The sequence below is a fragment of the Scaptodrosophila lebanonensis genome, unplaced genomic scaffold (genome assembly GCF_003285725.1).
Source record: "Scaptodrosophila lebanonensis strain 11010-0011.00,11010-0021.00 unplaced genomic scaffold, SlebRS2 tig00000024-arrow-pilon, whole genome shotgun sequence".
Lineage (NCBI taxonomy): Eukaryota > Metazoa > Arthropoda > Insecta > Diptera > Drosophilidae > Scaptodrosophila > Scaptodrosophila lebanonensis.
Window position 1 is genome coordinate 22,653,073 of NW_022060538.1, and position 10,391 is coordinate 22,663,463.

Below are 10,391 nucleotides of genomic sequence, written 5' to 3' on the forward strand. Positions count from 1 at the left end.
TTCGCTAATTTGCCTTGTCGTCCACAAAAGGTGCACAGAGAGTGAAAGAAAGCACAACAGCGCACCTGGGACAGGGATGGCAATGGCGCCACAAAGAGAACTCGGACGAAGACAATGAAACGGAGGACCCGGGTGCGACGGAACGGATTCGCCTACGCTAACACAAAGGCAGCCACGTCGCAATGACGCACCGGATGTCGCATTTTCATATTTCCCACATATTCATGAATAAACGCTGAATGACAATAACAGAACTTGCGCTGATTTCGGGCTTATGCGAGCCCCTCACAATTAGGAATCCAAAACTACAGCGCCCACCATACCCATTCAAACCCATACCTAGTCAACATCCAAATCTACAACGACAACTGCAAGCACAATCCAAGCTGAATAGTAGCTGCGAGTTGCCGAGCAACGCAAACTTTCATCGCCATTTTCCTCCTTGATGTCGCACAGTGGTTCGCAACGCTCTCATAAACACTTAACAAGCCCGATTAATTGTGATTATGTGCGATACCAGAAGAGCATTCAAATGAATGCAATTGTTCCTAGAATGTCACTCAAGCAGCAATTTTCCGATCCAAATTTTTCAATTGAAATCTTTTAAAAGTAGATAAGCCATATAAGAACTATTTGATTTGAAATATGTAGTTAACGTTATCAGAGATTGGTGCTCATTACTAGCCATTATATCCATTGATACAGGTAAGTGGAATATTTCTTAAAGGCTGTCAGTATAACGATATCCAAAAAATTGGAAATGGAATAAATTAAGCCACAACCAGCGTAACAGAAGTAAGGCGCTAGATAGGCAACCCAGTGAAGGAAGGAAACATTGTTCAAAGATTTTCGTCACAAAGGAAGTCGTTCCATCCCACTCTGCGTTGCTTGCGGAGGCCAAACTTTTGCAATACATTTGTGAAGAGCCTTGACGCCTTGGCATGCGATTTGTAAGGACGGCAGCATACACAGAACCCAAAATTAGCTTATAAATACGTAATTTGAACTGGACGACAAACACACGGCGCAGCCGACAAACAGAAGCCACAGCCCCCGAACCTCTAGTCCTCCAGTCTAAATACCTCGACCTGCTGTGACATTTCACTTCGTTTTGTGTTGGTTTGTTAATGCCATGTGCTCCTCGAATCGAATGCCAAATGAAAGGAAAATTGTGATCCTACTGGGTCACATACAAGGCACAGAAGCGCATGCCTCCATTTCCATTCTATATACGAAGTATACTACGAGTATGTACGTGTGTATATAGTTAGCTGGCTGGACTGAGCCCCATGACGAGCTTTGAATCTTTTATGACACTCTTTGATAGCCTTAAAAATAAATTAGCGAGGCCGTAAATATGATGAACTGTTGCGAACGTCGTCACTATACAAGTAGAATGCCTTGACAGGCTAGAGCTCGGACACAAGCACGGACGCGGACTTCGACTCGTACTCGGACCTGGTGTCGGACGCTTGAGCGACAAAGTTGCAAAGTTTGTTGGTCGCCAGCGGCGCGCATTTTCAACAGCTGAAGCTGAAAAGCTGAAGAATCTTAGGCAAGCTGCCGGCAAGTACTTGTCCTCCATGGCCGATGTCGACAACGATACGCACACTACCCCTTTCAGCCAACCGTGGGCCTCTCAAACTACCCAACCACCCAACCGCCCACTTATAAGCACCGGCAGCAATGGCAATAGCAACAGCAAAAGCAGCAACAGCAGCACCAGCCGCTTTAGTTTAGTTTGATTCAGTTAGTAGTTTAAGAGTTAAGTAGTTTTGAAAAGTTTTATGAATTATTAAGAGGATTTTCGAGTTTTACGCTAGCCTTTCATTTCCATACTCGTTTCCTGTCCCCTTAACCCATTGAGACCAAGTGAATGCTGACACTCTTTTTGCGCTCGTCAGCAGTATCCGATGTCGACACCATCTCCAACCCCGTCGCCTGAAAAGCTGTCGAAATATTTTGCACTTTTTAATTTTTTATGTAGAATTTGGCGATGCTATCGGCGCTGTGTGTAGTCGTAGTCGCAGTTGTTGTTGCTGTTGCTGTTGTGGCTTCTGGCAGCGCAAACATTATTTAAATCGGTGACTTTTTGGCTGGCCCAGTAGTGGCAACCAATGCCATCCAGAGTGGCGCCAACAACAGCAACAACAACACACCGACAACCCTTTTTCCCATTCAGTGCATTTTGTTGTCCCCAGGACTAAGGAAGGAGCCAGAGCCATAGCCATAGCCATGGCAGTTGCTTGTGCTTTTGCCAGTGCCCGCTGGTCGTCACGTTCATTTGGCAGAAATTAAATACATTTTATTGTCAATAAAATTATAAATGCAAATTATAATTTTGTGCTGCCGTTGGCGCGAGACAATTAGCCAACTGCCAGCCACGGGCAGCACTTATGGGGCCCAACCGTTGTGCGGCTATATTACGGTTCGGAGACTGCGAAGGCGAGATAATGTGCCGGGCACTGATTCCGACATCAATTCCAAATTAAAACTTTAATATGTCTATGTCCCCTTCTCTCTCTCTCTCTTCTTGTTCGCTTAGTCCGTGTCGACGCCTTTGGCATTGTCGTATGATTGGAAGGAACAGTTGGTGATGTATGGAGGGTTTGATGGTAATAAAGACAGCGAAATACTCTAGGTAGGTTGCGCTCCTCTTAATCCACTTCGCAAATTGTTGCGTTGCTTGCTGTTTGGCTGCTGAGCACTAATTTCGGTTAGCTGCGCAAACTGGCAAACTTTTTTGATTTGCTAAGTGAAACTTCGATTACGCATCGCACGCGCCCTACCAATAATTTTGGCGAATTATTTTCCATTGCCGTCTATCGTTTATCGTTTGGCGCTCGGCGTTCACCGTTCACCGTTTACAGTTCACCAGTCGCCATTTTGTGCGGCTCGTGCATTTCCCATTTCCTTTCTCTTTCGGCAAAGGTAAAGCGGCTCAGCACCGATCCAGCTGAGTCTGAATGGCGGCGGTACGGGCGGCATAAACTTTCGCCACGTGAAATTTGTTATGCTCTATTTCTTTGCAAAGCAATTACGGACCCACATACCCAAACAAATAAACAAAAACAGGCAAGCAAACATGCGCCTATGCATATATAGGGATGGATACATGGGTACAACCTACGGGCGGCTCAGCCTAAAAGCGCGCCCCACTCAGGAGCCCGTAAATGGATTTACACACAGGCAGACGCACACATACTCGAATACACAACATGTACGGGGGATTGAATGTGAATATACTTTAACCGAATCGCACTTATCACGTAGTTGCCCCAACTCAGCGGCACAGTGGCACCCATACTTAAACAGTCATATTCAGATATTTATTAGCCGCCTTCATCCCGGTTCATCTTTTGCTTACTTCTACTTCATTATCTTCAATTGTATGCTATATCGGGATATTTGTAAACCGATAAATATTTGAATTTATGAACGAGCAGCTACATTGTTCGAGAGCTTATTCAGCATCTGACGTTTAATGATACATATAAGCATGTCATTAATATGCAAACAGTGATGATTCACATACTTTCCACAACTAAATTCTGAGATAAAATTTCAAATACAAGGAACTCTTATCTATTATCGATTGCCGCCGTTATTTTATCCAAATTTATGACCTTAAACAGTTCAATAAAATTGTAAGTTAAATTGAAAAAAGTAAACACAAATCTAAAAAATAAAAATACTTTTTTTTTCTGTTTAATCAAAGCATTGAAGCCGTGCATTCAGATCAATAACAGTACATGTTTACAAATATAAAATAGCCTAACCTCGACCACTTCCGCACGAGGATTAATAAGTTAGTGTTGACTTTTGCTTATCTAAATGTTTTGAAAAACCTAATCGTCTTCGCAAAGGTCTGGCAGGAAGGAGTCCTCTTGCAAGCAAACTGCGGTGCCTCAAAAATACTAACAATTCATTCACATAAATCTGCATAACTTCTTTGAATCACAGTTTCCTTACGCAATCTAGTGGAAAATAGGCGTCCGGGTAACATTATTTAGGCTTATATAGCCTCATGAATAGATTTACAATCTATAGCCCAAGTTTCAACCATTTAGTCTCACGGCTGATACTATATTATTATTTTTTTAAGATTTTCAAAAGTGTTGCAAAATGTTCTTCATTAAGTTTTCGTTTCAAAGTCCGCTCTTCCTCATCTTTAGACGAGTCCTGCTTCACCTTCCCCATTAATGAAACATGTATGCTTGCCTTTAGTTACAGTGATGCTAATAACAAAATCACTTTCGCATTATTGGAATGATCTCCCATATGAATGCGAGTATTCAAATATTATTTGCAAGTCATGGCTGAATAGAGGCTGCAACGGACTTCCCCAAAACGTGAGCCTGCAAAAAATGTTAGTTGCTCTGCTCAGTTGGCTAATAAAATACAACAAAGTCGGACGAGTATTTCACTTATTTATGTTGGCACACGTAGTGCCTTTAGACCACTGTGCCGTTTCCGGCGCGTGGCAGTCTCTCTCCTAAAAACAAGCAAAAATGGCATGTAGAAATTTTCCAGGTTTTGCATTTGTTGCGTTTCTAAATAAATAATCGATAGCTTTTACACAGCAGACCCAAATCAAGCCGCTGCCGCCAGCTCCACCGCAGATAGGAACGCCAAGCAACCGAGTAAATTTGGCCGACACAAATTTATAAGCGCATTACACAAGCGCGCGTAGTTTTCGTGATTTTCACAGACTGTAGTCGACTGAGGGGGCGTTGAGAGGCTTGGCAGTTCGGCGAGGGTATGACAGGATGGGCCAGGGTTGCGTAAGTGCTTACCAAGCGCTTAGCAATTAATCAGTTTGGCAGAAGGGTATGGTATGAAGGGGGAGAATAAGAAGTGACTGCAGCGGCTCCTCCATGGACAGGCGCTTATTTTGCATATAGCGAAGCAGATGGGTGCAGCTGCGAGTCCTTGAGCTGCGCCTACCACACATACTCGTACAAGGAGGGCCCAATGCGGCATTGCACAACGGCAGCGCCAGCGTTTTGGTGGCTAATTAAGTCAATTATGCACTTAAAGCTTTAAGTGGCATGCGGATGAGGATTGGGCCTGCGCCTGGGCCCGGGCTCGGGCGCGGGCGCGGGCCTGTGTCTGAGGCTAAGACTGGGCTCAAGACACAGCTGCTGCTGGGTACACCCGCCACCAGCAGCATCAGCAGTGGTATACTATACGCAGCAGCTGCAGTCATTCAGACATCAAAGCTCGTCACGCTCTCGTCTTGCGCTCGTTCAATTGGCAGACTAGCATTGCGGCAGCAGTAGCAGCAGCAGTAGCGGCGGAGGCTCCTTTTTTAATAATAAAATGCCTCTGTGCTGGAAATAACTCATACGCGCCGTATGCCGCACTCACATACATCAGCAACAGCCGCTACTGCTGTTGTTGGTGCTCGGATAAGGACGTGTTACTTACTTACACTTGCCTTATGTATTCACATACATGTACAAGTATATGAATTGTGGGCCCCTATATATGCAGCTATACATATATGCACATACATATGTACATAATATGTATATGCCAATATACATAAGTGTGTGCGTGGGTGTGGGGATTCCTGTAGGTGTGTGTATGTATTTGTGCGTGGCACAAGAAACGATTTATCTCAATTTACATACTAAATGACAGGCAGCGGGTCTTATGCATTCGTTGTCGGCATCCTCGATGTTGCTTCTTTTCGGTCGACAGCCGCATCGAAGCTTACGAACAATGGTAGCCAAAGTACAATGTCGGACCCAAATCAGTTGTTTATCTTATTCGTGGGAATGCATTAAAAATCGCGCTGATCAAGAAATTAGAATTTAAAGTTGGCTTGTAGCTACTTTATTATAAGAAGTTCGTGCACAAAAACTGCTTACTTTCTTATTTAAAAGCTTGCACCAAAAAACTTTCCTCCATTTCACAATTTTATTAACACAAGTTTTAACGAATCCAACCAAAAAAACATTTCCAGATCTGTACTGGTCAGCTATAGAACTCGCATTTGTTGCTTCTATATTTCTGTATCTTATAAACAACTTGAATTATTTACTTTCTTCCCCCACTTCCCAAACCTCTTTACTAAACGCCTTTTTCTGGGTATTGCAATTAATTTTGTTTACGAAAGCGAAATTTTTCTTAAAGGGGTATATATTTCTTCACTGAGCTGAACGAAATCGAACACTTTTTGAGTTGTGAAATACATTTGGCCTCCACTGTGCAAATCTGCCCCCAACACGCCCCCATGTCACTTGTCAGCCATCTCCATGTAATGAAGGCGTTCGATAAAACAAATGCAAAATTTGAAAGACGTAAAAACGAAAGTGTGGCAAGAAAGTAGACTGTCAGGGTGGCACAATGGCAGGGTGTTAGGCCTGTCCTGCATTGACGAGCGCTAAAACCAATTACACACGCACACCCAGAGAGACACATTGAGACCCTACACGGAGCACACACACACGCACATACAATCCCAAGAATATCTGGAAGCCAGCCAGCTCAGCTTTGCTCGGTTCATTCATTTGTTGTCCTGTTAAGCGCTGCCGACATTGACGCGGCAGCCGCCCACAAATAATTTCCCCAAGCGGGAGCACGCACATGACTTTTTAATAAATATTAAACAGTGCGTCAAAAAATAAGTGTACGTGCGCCACAAAATAAAAAGCGTTCATGTCGACAAGAACTGCGACAACAAGGACAAGACAGTTGGAAAACAGCAAGCAAGAAAAAAATCAAATTACGATAATAAAATATTGAACAAAGATTGTTTTGTTGACGGCTCGTAGCTTGTAGCAAAGTTTCGGTTCAGCTCGGTTCGGGATTTTGACAAATGTGGTACATTTATTGTTTTGCATTTTCTGGCGTCACGCCCGCATCCGCATCCGCACCCTTACCCGCAGCAGAGCCCGTGACCTTGTCTCCAGAGTCCAAGCCACCCACTCGGAGCATAATTTAATGGCATTTTACTTACTATTGAGTTTCTTGGCTCGTCTGCCGGCTGTTAAACTCTCCCCACCCATGGCAGTAATGTTTTGGTTTTGTAAGTTATATATATACAATTTTTTACAAAAGAGGCGCAAAGTTGCGTAAATTATTGTTAACGCAGGCGTGTGCTCTGGGCTTCTGAGAGACCGCCCCGTTCTGTAGTGCCTTCAGTTTCGTGTCGTGCTTTGTGTGCGAGTATTTGAACTTGACAGTGCGTTAAATTGTAAAAGGCGGCGCAAATACCACACATATACGTAAATATGTACGTACACCCACACCCACACACACATACACACACACGTAAATGCACGCTCAAGTGAGCCACAAAAGTCGCAGAGATTTGCCGGATTAGACAATTCGAATGGTAAGGACAGTCGTATCCATTTCTACTTATCTGCTTATCTAAGAGCGGCAATGCAAGTGTGCTGCGATGGGCAACCGACATTGTTCACCATTTCTAAAGAAATACATCCAAAAATAATAAGCATGCAGACAATAGATAATTTTAATTTGTTGGCGTTTGATTAAGCACGTGTCCCCTAATGGTCCTCTTTCTATTTGCACTGCCAAAGTAATTGCAAATAACCATACTCTCAACATGTGGCTGTCTGTCTGTGTTTGTGTGTCTGTGCGTGTGTGTGTGTGTGTGCGTGTGTCTGTGTGCATGCCTCGTTTGTGTGGGTGTGTGCAGGTGCGCACGTGCGTGTGTGCGTGTATGAATATTTATGAGCGTGCGAGCGTATAAGCCACTCAGCTTGCCAGATTCAAGGCTTAATACAAACAAAAACACACCAGAAATTAGCCTCAATTCACTTCACAAAGGATAATGGATACGACTATGCATTCGAATAAATACTTGGGCGTACCTGTGCGAACCTATATGCACATATTCATTCACATATTCAGTCACCCATGCATACATATGTATGTATGTATATGTACATATACTTGTACATGGAAAGCTGTCATAGCGAATAGACTCATTTGTATGTATAGTATATACATACACACATATATATATATATACGCGTACACATCCATTACAGTGTCTGCCTACGCCTGTTAAGTATGTAGTTATTTTTTATGCCTTATGTATTCACAATAAAATCAATTTTATTGCCTTTTTTGTGTCACCTTGGGCAATTTTCATTTCACTCGTTTGCGTTATTTTAACATGATTTGGCGAAGTGGCTGCCAATGCAATATTTTCAGCTTCATACATTTATTTTTTACAGTGTTGGGAATCCATAATACACAATGAGATTCCACATTTTGACGCACTTCTTTGACTGCATTCAAGCTCAATTGGTATTCAGAGAGTCTTTAATGAGATTGTTCGACCTTCGTGACTAGGCATGTCGAAGTATTTTCAGATCTACATTAATTTTTTACAGTGTTGGGAATCCATAATACACAATGAGATTCTACATTTTGACGCACTTCTTTAACTGCATTCAAGCTCAATTGGTATTTATAGAGTCTTTAATGAGATTGTTCAACCTTCGTGCACTCAATACCCATTGGGAGTTCCTCGAAAAGTTCTCAAAACCATAGTAGCATTATATTTATAACTTATAACACAACATTTGTTTTGCTTTGCAACATTTTAGAAATTTATGACACATTATTAATTACTTCTTCGAAGATCAAATTGGTTTTGGTTTTAAAACATTTTGGTTATTATTTAGTAACTAATGCACTGTGTTTCCCATGTACCGATGTCAATCTTGATAATATATCGGTGAATATTCACAGCCCGCCACACTAATATTACAGCTAATTTTTAATCAAGTGGTGTTTAAACACAATTCTATTATTCCAGGATTTATGAAGGTTTGGATGGTTTGGAAAATCAATCGTTCTTTACATTTCTTTCGACACAAAAAATTGATGATTTGTGAAAGGCAGTGCTGTTTTTCTTTCGGCAAAAAATTGAAATCATTAACTTTGTGATACTTAATAATAAGTAGTCAATGGAATATAAATAGTGATTAATATTCACAATGTTATTGTGATATGATATGCCAGTTGAGATTTTACAAGAAATTCCTTTTATTAACTCGTACATACATATATCTTAGGTCATCAATTCAAAATGGTTAGTTAATTGCTAAACGAAACTAAGCACAACAAAATTAATAACAATAACCGTTCACCTGCACGGCATAACATTGCCCCATGAATAGTCCCCTCTGATGCTGTCAGCACCGACATTAATGACCATCAATGAAGGGCGTGCTCAAGGAGCTCGAGCGAGCCCCAGCCCGGTATACACGGGACGGGGAGCAGCAATTAATGTCAAAGTCAATATGCCTCATCCTCAACGCACCGTAAAATGTAAAGGGTATTATAATAAAATAAATAACGCAAAAATCAGTCGCGCTAAAATTAAATCGAACATCAACAATCTGTGGAGAACAACAAACGGCCGCACGACAGCCAACAGCCAACAACAAACAGTCGATAGTCGACAGCCACGAGCCAAAGGCCCAGAGGCAACCGCCAAGAGCCATGGCCAAGCAGCAACAATCAGCGGAACGACCCGGACCCGGTCCCGGACCCAGCCCTAGCCCGATAATGTTCGGGCAGAGGAGGGGCCAAGTAACGCCAGGGCAAAGAATCAAACGAAATCAACGAGGCATCCAGCAACTTGGTTATCCATCCCGTCGTCGTCTGTGTTGAGCGCCAGTAGCGTTTTTTGGAGTGCAGCTCGTTAGGCACGAACGAGCATACAGACAGACAGACGGACGGACGGACAGACAGACCGACAGGCGGGTAGACAGTCAGGCAGTCAGCCAGAGAGCCAGTCAGCGAGCCAAGGACATAAACAGCAATGGCGGACGCGTTGGCGCACAGTAGTGGTGTGTGGCGATGCGTCGGTGTGACTGTGAGACTGTGAGTATAAGTGTGGATCTGCTGGGTGTTGTTGTTATCGCCACTCGCGTGTGTTGGTCGAGCGCGCGAGACGGCAGTTGGGAGTTGGGCGCGAACATTTTAAACGCCAATTTTGAGAGCGCTGCACTTGCCACGTTGTAGCCGTCGCCGTCGTCGTCGTCGTCGTAGTTGTGCTTGTTGACGCCTCGTCCTTTGTTCTTCCTGCCCTCCGGCCCTCCCAGCTTGCCTGTCTCGCTGCTCGGTTGCCTGGGACGACGGCGCAATCTGCTGAGCACTTTGTTTGTTACCACCACCATAGCCTTTTCCCTCACCATCTCATCTCCTGCCCCCTACTGTCGACCCAAATTTGCTTCTCTCCTTGTCACGCTAATATTGATACAAGTTGGTGGTTTGCCTTCATTCGTTTCGTGCGCCTTTTGATTTTTAATATGTAGCGTATCCTTATGCAAACGCGCCAGGATTGCGGTGCTGGAAACCAACCATCCAGACAACCGCGCACCTGCGTCCACAACAGG